The sequence below is a fragment of the Lagopus leucura genome, unplaced genomic scaffold (assembly GCF_019238085.1).
Source record: "Lagopus leucura isolate 7727_CA_CO unplaced genomic scaffold, USGS_WTPT01 Super-Scaffold_100002, whole genome shotgun sequence".
In the NCBI taxonomy this organism is placed as follows: domain Eukaryota; kingdom Metazoa; phylum Chordata; class Aves; order Galliformes; family Phasianidae; genus Lagopus; species Lagopus leucura.
The window spans coordinates 41,633,311-41,643,293 of NW_024962263.1; the positions used below are offsets into that span (position 1 = coordinate 41,633,311).

A 9,983-nucleotide genomic window follows, 5' to 3' on the forward strand; every position below is an offset into this window, starting at 1 on the left:
CACACACACACACACACACACACACACACACACACACACACACACAGGATTAATGAAACGGCAACTGTTTAAAGAGGCCAGCAGTGGCACTTCCAGCCCCTGTGCACTGTTGGGAGAGAGGGATGGGCTGGAGCTGGAAGGTAGATAGAGAGGAAGAGCAAGCCCAAACCTGTGCACTTCATAATGGAGCAAAACAAGGATGTGGATGAGGAGAAGGGGGGATAATTTTCAATATCTATTAAAAAAGCCTTCCATGTTTTCCATGGACTAGACCTATAAGAAGCAGTGATTATATTTGGTGCCATTTGTTGAACTGACTTTCCATTGCCCCATCCACTCTTGCAAACGTAAACTATCAGTTTTAAACTTCAATTATCAGTTATTTAATGTATTCCATTCTCAGCTGGTCACCCCAAAGGCTTATTTGTGCATAGATGAGTTTTCAAACAGCAGCTGGAATAGCTGAGGCAAAACCTGGAGCTACTTTGAAGCCTGATTCTCCCAAAACCAAAATGCATTTCACAAAAATGAAAGCATACCTTGTTAGAGTCAGTAGCTGGCCATGAAGATAAAACTTATCCATATTTTTTATTCAAACAAGTTTTCTGCTCGTGCAGAGTGCCATAGTTCTAAGTGCTGTAAGAGCACCAAAAAGTTTGAGAGTCTCAGAAGTTACTGGGAAGCTCCAGATTGCACCCAGTGCCAGATGTGCTTCTTTCTCCATGGCTAACACAGATCTCTGCACGGGGACAGGCTCCATGCAAGTTTTCAGCCAATCTGGAACCATGGGCCTGAAAGTGAGGATGTTCCAGACTTGGTTTTGTTTAGCTCCTTAATGCTGCCAGAGCTGCAGGCTTTCCTTCCACTGAGCCAGAAGCGCTAAGCCATCTTCCACAATGTTCAGTGTGCACTTCAGATCAGGGAACACTGGAGGAATTGTCTGGTGAATACCTTCATTTAATCTTCATTTGTCATCACAGGGATAAGCACACTGCTTCTCTGAACTCTCCACAGTGCACAAAGTGTAGGCTTAGGATTCCTGAAGTGTCTCTTCATTCCATTCCACTGACTTCTTTGTCTTTGTTTCGAGTTTCAGGGAAGCAAGATAGATCTATCCATGTTTGAGCCATGCTGGTTCTTCTTTCCTTGAAGCAAAATATCTCTCTAACACAAATAATGGATGTATGTGGGGAATTAGACTCGATATAAGGCCAATCTATTGTCTCAGAAACAGTACCTTGATATATTGTGTACCTTGAACCCCAGATGAATTATTTTCGTCCTTGGATTAGTTTTGAATTATGTACGTTTCTATCAAATCTCAGTTGAAGATGAAACAAGTGGACACATTCAACACACTTGACACACCTCAGTCAGCCAGGCCCCAGACATCTTGCTGCTACACCAGGAGTTCCCAGTGAAGAGTAAAGCTCAGCCACATTCCTTGAGTTGATGGATCAGACACTGCTCTCCCCACCTCAGCTCTGTGCTTGGAAAAATAAGCTTGAAAGCTTCTGCTTCTGTGAGATGCACCCTTTTACACTGTATCTAGTGTTATACGAGGTGAATTCTCCTAGATCTGTCTAGTTTTGCTGAGAAATTCTGTTTATGCCAAACATTTGAGGACATAAGTTAAGAGCTGCTGGGCTACCTACTTAATTCTGCTTCAGCTGACAGACATATCAGCAGAACCATACCTCTGAGCAGCTTAGAAAGGTAAGTTTAAGATTTAGAGACTACAACTGAACTGTTTGGAGACACTGTGTTGAAGTGATGGGAGGCTGTATAACCGGTGAATGTAGAGCTCTTATAGTTACAAAATATACCAGAGAGTTTGGCTAAGCAGCTATTACACCAAAAGAGAACAAATAGAATGCTTACCCATATCCTGGACTGGTCATAAAACTCCAGAGGAGGGATTTCCAGAAGAAACCCTTCCTTAGTGGCAGTCAGCTCTTAAATGGGTCTAGGAGAGATGCAGCCAGGTTCCACCCCTTCGGCAGCACAGCTGAATTGCCTTCACCTGTGCTCCCGTGGCTGACTCATTGCTCACTCAGGTGATCAATCAGAGGTTCAGGATGTGATTCAGCAGTTCCCATACAGAGGCCAACAGGCTTCAGATATCTAGTGCACAAAAGGAAAAAAAAAAAGGTAACTTGGTACATTAAATCTAAAGTTTGTTTTAAAATAAAAACATGGTCAATTTCTCTTGAAATTTCAGTTTGTCCCTTTCTATAAAGGGAGTGGCATACTGATAACATTTTCATACATAATATGATTTCCTCTGTAAAACATATTTAAGAATTAGGAAATGGAGAGGAGAACGCTGTACACTAAAGGGATTTGCATAGATCATAGCTTTACTAGTGGGTTTACTGGTTCACAAATAGCAAATAAGATTCCCTAGCACTCAGGCAATGAGAAGCACCCGCTGGTGGAGCTACAATAGTATCATTATGTTGATGCATTTCATTCTCAAAATGAAATGATGGGCTTTTAGCTTTAGGGTCATTTTTTTCTAAGGAATTTGAAGGACATATTAAATGGGATGGAGAAAGGGAAGAAACGGTCAGGAAGAACACACCGTCCAGCACAGTTTACTTCAGGGCTGAACATGAAATCCAGGGTTTCCAATATTGCTTCAGATCTTGCAGGACAAATAGATTTCATTTTTATAATGAAATTCCGTATTTCTAGATATGTATTTCATGTTAATGCTCTTGGCTATGACCAACAGCCAGAGCACACAAAAGAGATTTCAGTAAGAATTTTTTAATTAACCTGTCTGAACAAATGATAAAACATATGCTGGGGGGCCATGTCCTGCTACTCTTCTATGCTCACTGATACATGGCAGATTGATCTGTACTTCAAAGTGCTATGAAACTCAACGGCATCTGAAAAAATATTCATTTCAAAATCCTGACTTTCCTGAGGTACAAGCTCATTCTCATACTGGTGTGTTACTTCTCTGTAAATTACATGCCAAGCTGAATTTGTTCTATGAGTGTGAAAACCAGGAGGATGTGTCATTAGGCCCTGTGGAGAGCAGTGTACTGAGGATGGCAAAGGCAGGGGAGCAGCCTAATATCAACTGTCAGGCCCAGGGGTTGTAGTCACATCCTCTTATCATCTATGATTTATGTATCTTCTTAGCCCTTTCATCTTCTGAAGAGAGAACTGACAACATCTGGCAAGTGCTGAAGAGTACTCGGGAGCATGGATACTGTCACACTGAATAAGGCAGTTTGTCTGTTCGTGACCAGCCATTCTCTCTGCAATGCATGCATCTGCTCTCTGAAAGCATGCCATACCACATGCATCAGGAGTTGGAAATCTTCTATAAGGTCTCCATGGGATCTGAGCATAATTGTGAAATCTTTACTAGCATAGATGAGTAGTGACTGACTTGTGTGAATCACTGTAGTTACTGCAGCTGTTCACCATTACGAGTAACAGCTTCCCAGTTTGACATTTTTTAGCTGATCACTGCTTGTTTTTCTTGCAGTATGTTAAATCTTCCAGGTGAATTTGTTACCTGGGTAATGTTATGACAGCTCTTCATGGAATATACCAGAACGGACAAAAAAACCAATATGGAAGTATAAGAATATTTTTTGTTTGATCAAGGGCTTACAGCAGCAGTTCCTTTTAGCGCTGTCATGTCATTTGAAAGATAGGAATATTGTGCTAAATTAGAGGTTACTTAGTCACAGTCTTTACGTCTGCAGAAGATGATTTTAATATGATTGCTCTTTTTAATGAGTAGGTGTGATGCTATAGCCTGAAGGTATGGCAAGATTTAAATGATGGCAATTAGTCCAGGAGAGAAAAATCAAACTAGGAGAATATGAGGTGGGAGGTTTCATTTCACAGAATCCCAGAATTGCAGCATGGCTTGTGTCTCTCTGACCTGCTCTCTGCTCCAGCAGGGCCACCCAGAGCAGGGTACCCAGGCCCATGTACTGGTAGCTTCTGAAGGTCTCCAAGGAGGAGACACCACAGCCTCTCTATACTGCTGTGCCAAGGCCTTTTTCCTGCATAGAGAGTGAAAAGATAAAATGAGACCAAGGACTGTCTAGTCTGAAATTTGTGTGTGGAGTATCCTCATCTTTAGCCTTTTCACTATTTCTGTTCAGTGTGCCATGGTTTGAAGAGCTGCATTTTATGCCTTTTTTTCATCCAGTCAGCAGAGCTGGAATGAACTTGGTGCCAACTAAGTGACAACTGATATCTGTGATTCTATGAGTGACCAAACTGGATCCTTACCAAAATTCTTACTTTGACCCTGTTCATGGTAGATTGCCATAATGTAGTCCTAGAAACATATCTGAAGCCTGTAGTAGTATTTTTGCATCTGCTGATTTATTAGAACAAACAAAGGATGGGTCACACAACTTTGTGGTCTTGGAGAGGAGTAAGTCTTACCAACATAGCAGAAGCACGTGCTTACTGGTTACCATCTAACTTTCCATTGATAGCTTTTAGGTATAACAACCTATTAGGTACTTTTTCCATCTAGCTCTTCCAGGGAGTACTCTCTCCTAGAGCAGTTCCACCAAGGCAAACTACCTAGAGTACTTAATTGTTCTAATAAAAGGCGTACCTTTCTTTCAAACTCTTACATTCCACTAAGTTTGATATTTCACATTACCAGGCATGACAATTACTTTGCACTTTCCTATGGTTGGAGAGTAAAACAGGTCAATTTGAGAGTAGTCTGGAACATGGAGTAGGTAACAATACCGTGAGACAACAACAGTCTCATTAACTGCACGTGTGCCCTTCAGCAAGAGAAAAGGTTTTTAAAACACTCATAAAAGACAAATCTGAAAACTCAAAAATGCTTTGGATGCCTACAACTGCAGTCTGATGACTCAATATTAACAAATAGTTCATGGTGAAATCAGATCGACTCACTTTGTCTTTTTGTTAAATAAATTTTCCTTTTCGGTGTATCTACACTGAAAAATTCTGCTTAAGTGGGATGATTCAAATGAAAAATATGTACTCTGTTCCATTCTATTGCTTATATATTATTGTTGCTGTGTCTTTACTAGGTGAATCACTGGCATTTATGAGATTTGGATTAAGCATAGTTTAGAATTCATAATTATAAGCCTACTCTGTTAATGATTACCAGTTTAATTCTGGAGAGTAGTCAGACACTGTTCAAATACTTGTGCCAAGATTTATAATATATTAAGATTTTGTACAAAAGAACTCTCACTTCTTTACCTAGATGTACTAAATAAATGGAAAGGCAAAATAAATCCTAATAACTGAGAGCCTTAAAGAAATGCAAAATTGGATTAGAGGTGTTCTCCTGGAAAAAATTCCTTACAGGACAGTTATGCCTTCAAAGTAAGTTTGTTTGTCCCTCTGAAAGAGTATCTGAACTAAATCACATCACTTCTCAACTGCTGTAGAGATAATAAAAGTGAAATAGCTTTTGGGAATCTTAGGCAAAAGTACGCATTAGTTTAGTCTAGCATGTTTCTAAATAAGAAAGGTGGGGCTGTCTGCAGGCCAGTCCAGAATGTGGTAAACATGTCACCTGGAATGAAAGAAGAATGAAACTCACCCTGAGTCACCCAGGCTGCCAACCTCACGCTAAAAGGGAAAGAGAAAGACCTTACCATGTTTCATGGGGTGTGTGGGGGGGAAGAACTGCACTGAGAAATCAGCAATGATTAACAAACATTATTTAAACACAGGGTAGGAAAATGAGCAGCTTTCCAAATAACTCCCTTTACTACAATAGCCAAGTGGAAAGCAAGCCAATTCCTTTAATTAGGATATGATATCTTGTTCGCTTGTTACCTCATCAGCCAGCTGCAACTTATCATAACCTTGTTGATGAGCTCCCAAAGTAGAGCGTATTTTATATGAGGCTGATGCAGTACTTACTACTATGGAGCCTGCTCTATAACCGACATTGTTAACACTAGTACTGCCACTAATCCCAACAAAAGTTTTGTATTGGAGACAATATTACCCCCAGGAAAACACATGTACATACAGAGCTAACAAATAAGCCTGGTTATATATTAACTTAATAATAAATCCTAACGCAGTTGGAATCCAGAAGAAAATGTATTTTCTTTCATCTCATGGTGTATATGGGGGAATGGTCAGATGACGTGTAGAAAACCTTATGCAAGGTCAGGCTTACCCACGTAGCTAACGTTGAGAAAAGTATAACAAAAACCACAGTAAGAGTGCCTTCTGGAATCAAAATTTTGTGTACATTGCAGAGAGGTGCACTTCCCTTGCCTTTGAGACGTTATACATTATTTATTGCCCATGAATATTTTGCTGGAACAGTCCCTGTGCACCTTCTGTTATACAGGCAGCGCTGATGCCGAGAACATTTCATCACGTAATGTTCACCTCATGGATGTTTCTGGAAATAAGTAGGTACTTCAGTCTGTTACAGAGCTGCGGTTTTTTCCTTCCTCTCAACAGAGTAAAATGGATAGAACCCTAAATGAGGTTTAATTGAAGATAAATATAGCTGCACACAAATTTCCTGGTCTTTTGAGATGATCTCTTTGCTTTGTGTGTCAGTTTAGGATTCTTGCTTCCTCTTTCCTTCTCTCCATTTTCAAATAGATTTAGTTTTCACGATTGCATGAGGGCAGTTTGGTGCAGTGAATCACTCTTGCATTCCTGGTAAATTTGTAAAGAGTATTTGTCTTCATTCTGCAGGAAAGAGGAAGATCAAATAAACGTTTCTTCAGCTCTTCACAGCTCAAGGTACTTCCTTCCAGGGTTGGTTTCATCTTTTCTCCCTTTCTTTCCTTCTGTTTCACCACTCAAGAACTTGAAATACTCAGGACCTCAAAGCCCACCCAGTCCCACCCCGTGCCATGGGCAGGGCTGCCCCTCAGCATCTCAGCTGCCCAGGGCCCCATCCAACCTGGCCTTGAGTGCCTGCAGGGATGGGCCACCACAGCTTCACTGGGAAGCTGTGCCAGCGCCTCACTGCCCTCTGATTGAAAAATCTCTTTTATTTTAAAGCCATTCTCCTTGTCCTGTCACTGTCACACAGTGTAAAAAGTTGGCCTCCCTCCTGTTTATAAGCTCCCTTTAAGTACAGGAGTACCATTCAATCTTCCTGATCAAATATTGGTTTTGGGTGCAAGAATGATGACTAACTTGGGAAAACAAGTCAATTACATAGCACCTTTTGGAGACAGACATCTGCCTAACACATAGGCTTAGGTTTGCAAACATAATATTTTGAAGTCCATGCAATAACATTAAGAATTGACTTGACTATATGACATTTCATATCCGATTTCAGTTGACCCAAAGCAAATAATCTGATCTCTACTAATGATGTTGCTCTGAAATCCAAGTGTTGTTGGTTTTTTTGTTGGTTGTGGATTTTTGTTTTGTTTTTGTTTTGTTTCTGATGTTGAATATTGTAAGTATTTAAGCTCTCAAGGGTGAATTAGGAGAATACTAAGAAAACATGTTAGAGCAATAATGCACCAAGAGCTACTATGTGGGTAGTATCCATAATAAGTAAGATCAACAATATCTTTTACAACAGAAAGAGAACAGAACCAAAGTAGGCAAGTATTTGCCCCTCAAGATAATGTTCCTAAGCCATCCTTCTTAGTGTTTTTTTTTTTTTTTTTTTTTTTGTTTGTTTGTTTGTTTTCTGGGAACTTTCTCAGTGATGGAGGTGAACAAAAGAAGAAAAATATCAAATAATTTGCAGAGTAAGCATCATGCAGTAAAGCAAAATATTCCTCTAAGGGATAACCTCCCCTCTTCTATTTAAAAACACCTGTTTCTCTGCTTCTGAACTTTTACCTTGTGTTGGAGGAGAAATGCCTTCCAAGAATAGTGCCTGAAGTCAAGCATCACAATAACAAAAAATGCCAAGCACAAGGCACGATATACTGATACTATGTGTTTGATGTGAGAGGCTGGCTACAAGTTCTGCAAAGAAAACTGTCCCCCTGAAATATGGAAGCATTCCTAGTCTGACTTCATGCAGAAAGACTTGTGAAGTCTTCAGCTTTGTTCTTGTACTTAAGGCAAGAGGTAGAAGGGAAGAAACAGCATCTCTTTTCCCAAGACATGGCCCTTGCCCACTCTTGACCCAAAGCATGTCTTAAAAATTGCAGCAAGCCATTCTAAGAGTCTGTTAGAAGCTACCTTCAAAGAGAGCCAATATCCTTTGTAATAAGGTGGCCCAGATGTTTGGCATCTGGTGGACAAATCTGCCTTTCATTCTCACAGGAGCTGATGTTTGGGGTCCAGCCTCTCACCAACCTTTGTAGATAACTTTTAGAAGTGCTTCAGAAAGGAAAACGTTGACATTCTGTATTTCTGCATGAAAATGTAAACTATCTCTACTGTCTGCTACTTCCAAGAATAGCTACAATGCCTGCTCCTTCGTGCAAGTACCTTTTGTCTAAAATTACATGCATCCATGACCTTCTGTTCACACCTGTCATCCTTGTCTATGCCCTTAGATGTCAGTTGCTTGCTTCTGGCTGGGCATACTGCAACCTGCTTCAGGAAGACATTGCTCCATTAGTCCATGGAGTTTCTTTATCATTCACATCTTCCCTCACTCCAAACATCATGTGCAAACCAAACAAAACTTATTTTAACAAGTCTCAGAGACAAGGTTACAAGTAACGTAGGAGTTTAACATAAGCCAAGCCTATCCACAGTGAAAGTTCTTTCTATTTGCCTTGACAACTCACACCCAGAGACCCTGAAGCATCTTTTAGCTTTGTGTAGCCAAGGTGTTGAGGTCATTAAAGTGTTTTTCTTGTGTTGCTACTCAGTGCAGCTGGAGCTACTAAAACACATTGTTTTAGTAGATAGCAGTTGTACATGTGTTCTGTACAGCTCACAATCTCAGTCTGTCTCACCGGCTTTCTATAGACCACACAAGATGTTATTAATTTGAGAATGGGTTGTGCTACTTTTCTGTGTTACAAGTTTATTAATGCCAACAGAACTGAGGTCTCTTCTTACCTTTGTTTATGATAACTCAGACACTACAAATTAGTTTAAGACAGAAAGAGAGAAACTGAAACTGCTGAAGGACTGAATCATGACTGCAATTACATAAATCAGCACAATCAATGTGTAAACAAGCACGCAGTCTATCAAGGCTTCTTTTCTAAAGATTTGGAATGAACTCATTTAACGTCTAGTGTCTGACAAATGTTTATAGAACTTATGTTGTATACTGAGGATTTGAAACAAAGCCTAAAGAAAATAGCTACACAATAAACAATTTATTTTTATAATGGTGCTGGTGCTTATTTTTATGAGAGCATATGGTGAATGTTTAGAAGACAAATCTATGCAATACTATTTCACCTCCAATATGCACATTTTCCAGTGAGTGGCTCAAGGCCAAACAGAATAATATCCCTTGTGGGGTCTCTCAATTGATTCAAGACAACAAATTTAATGTGAGCTGCCAGTCATTCAGTGGATTCTATAAGTTGAGCACTTTCCCAGATGTTAACCTCCATGGGACTAAGCACTCCCCTCTCTCTGGTCCATGGGGGAGAGCTCCTGTGATGCCTAGATGTATTATTTCTGATATTATGCTTATTTACAGTTAGGATATTCTCAGAGCACAGAGCCTCTGTGACATCTCTGTACTTAAGAAATCCCTTAAAACAGTGCATTTGCTCTTATCAAGAGTTAACAAAAATCAAAGCCTGTTTGTCTGTAATGGCATTTTCCACCATAATTCTGCCTTATTCCTTTTTGAAACCAGAATCCTGTAATAGGATCAGGATGAGTGGGTGCCCATGAAAACCCTTCCTTGGCAAAGCTAACTGAAGAAACAGGATTGTTCTACCACTGTTTAAAAGGTTTGGAACTTCAACTGGTCTTCAAAGCATTTTTCTTGACTATCCTTGACTACAGGGAACACTTTGAACCTTCCTTTCTTCCTTTCTTCCTTTCTTCCTTTCTTTTCTTCCTTTCTT

At 40.0% G+C, this 9,983-nt stretch overlaps 1 long non-coding RNA gene across 2 annotated transcripts in view; it reads right to left on the reverse strand.

Moving 5' to 3' along the window:
* The window catches only part of LOC122179183, a 6,557-nt gene extending 4,638 nt beyond the window's left edge, over positions 1-1,919 (reverse strand). The window contains exons 1-2 of one of the 2 annotated variants that reach the window (XR_006178569.1): positions 1,882-1,919; positions 540-1,484 (exon numbers count right to left, since the gene is read on the reverse strand). This is a non-coding gene — a long non-coding RNA (uncharacterized LOC122179183). Of the gene's footprint in view, positions 1-539; positions 1,490-1,881 lie in introns of both variants that reach the window. The other variant, XR_006178570.1, reaches the window with a different exon arrangement.
* Between the last annotated feature and the right edge of the window lie 8,064 nt (positions 1,920-9,983).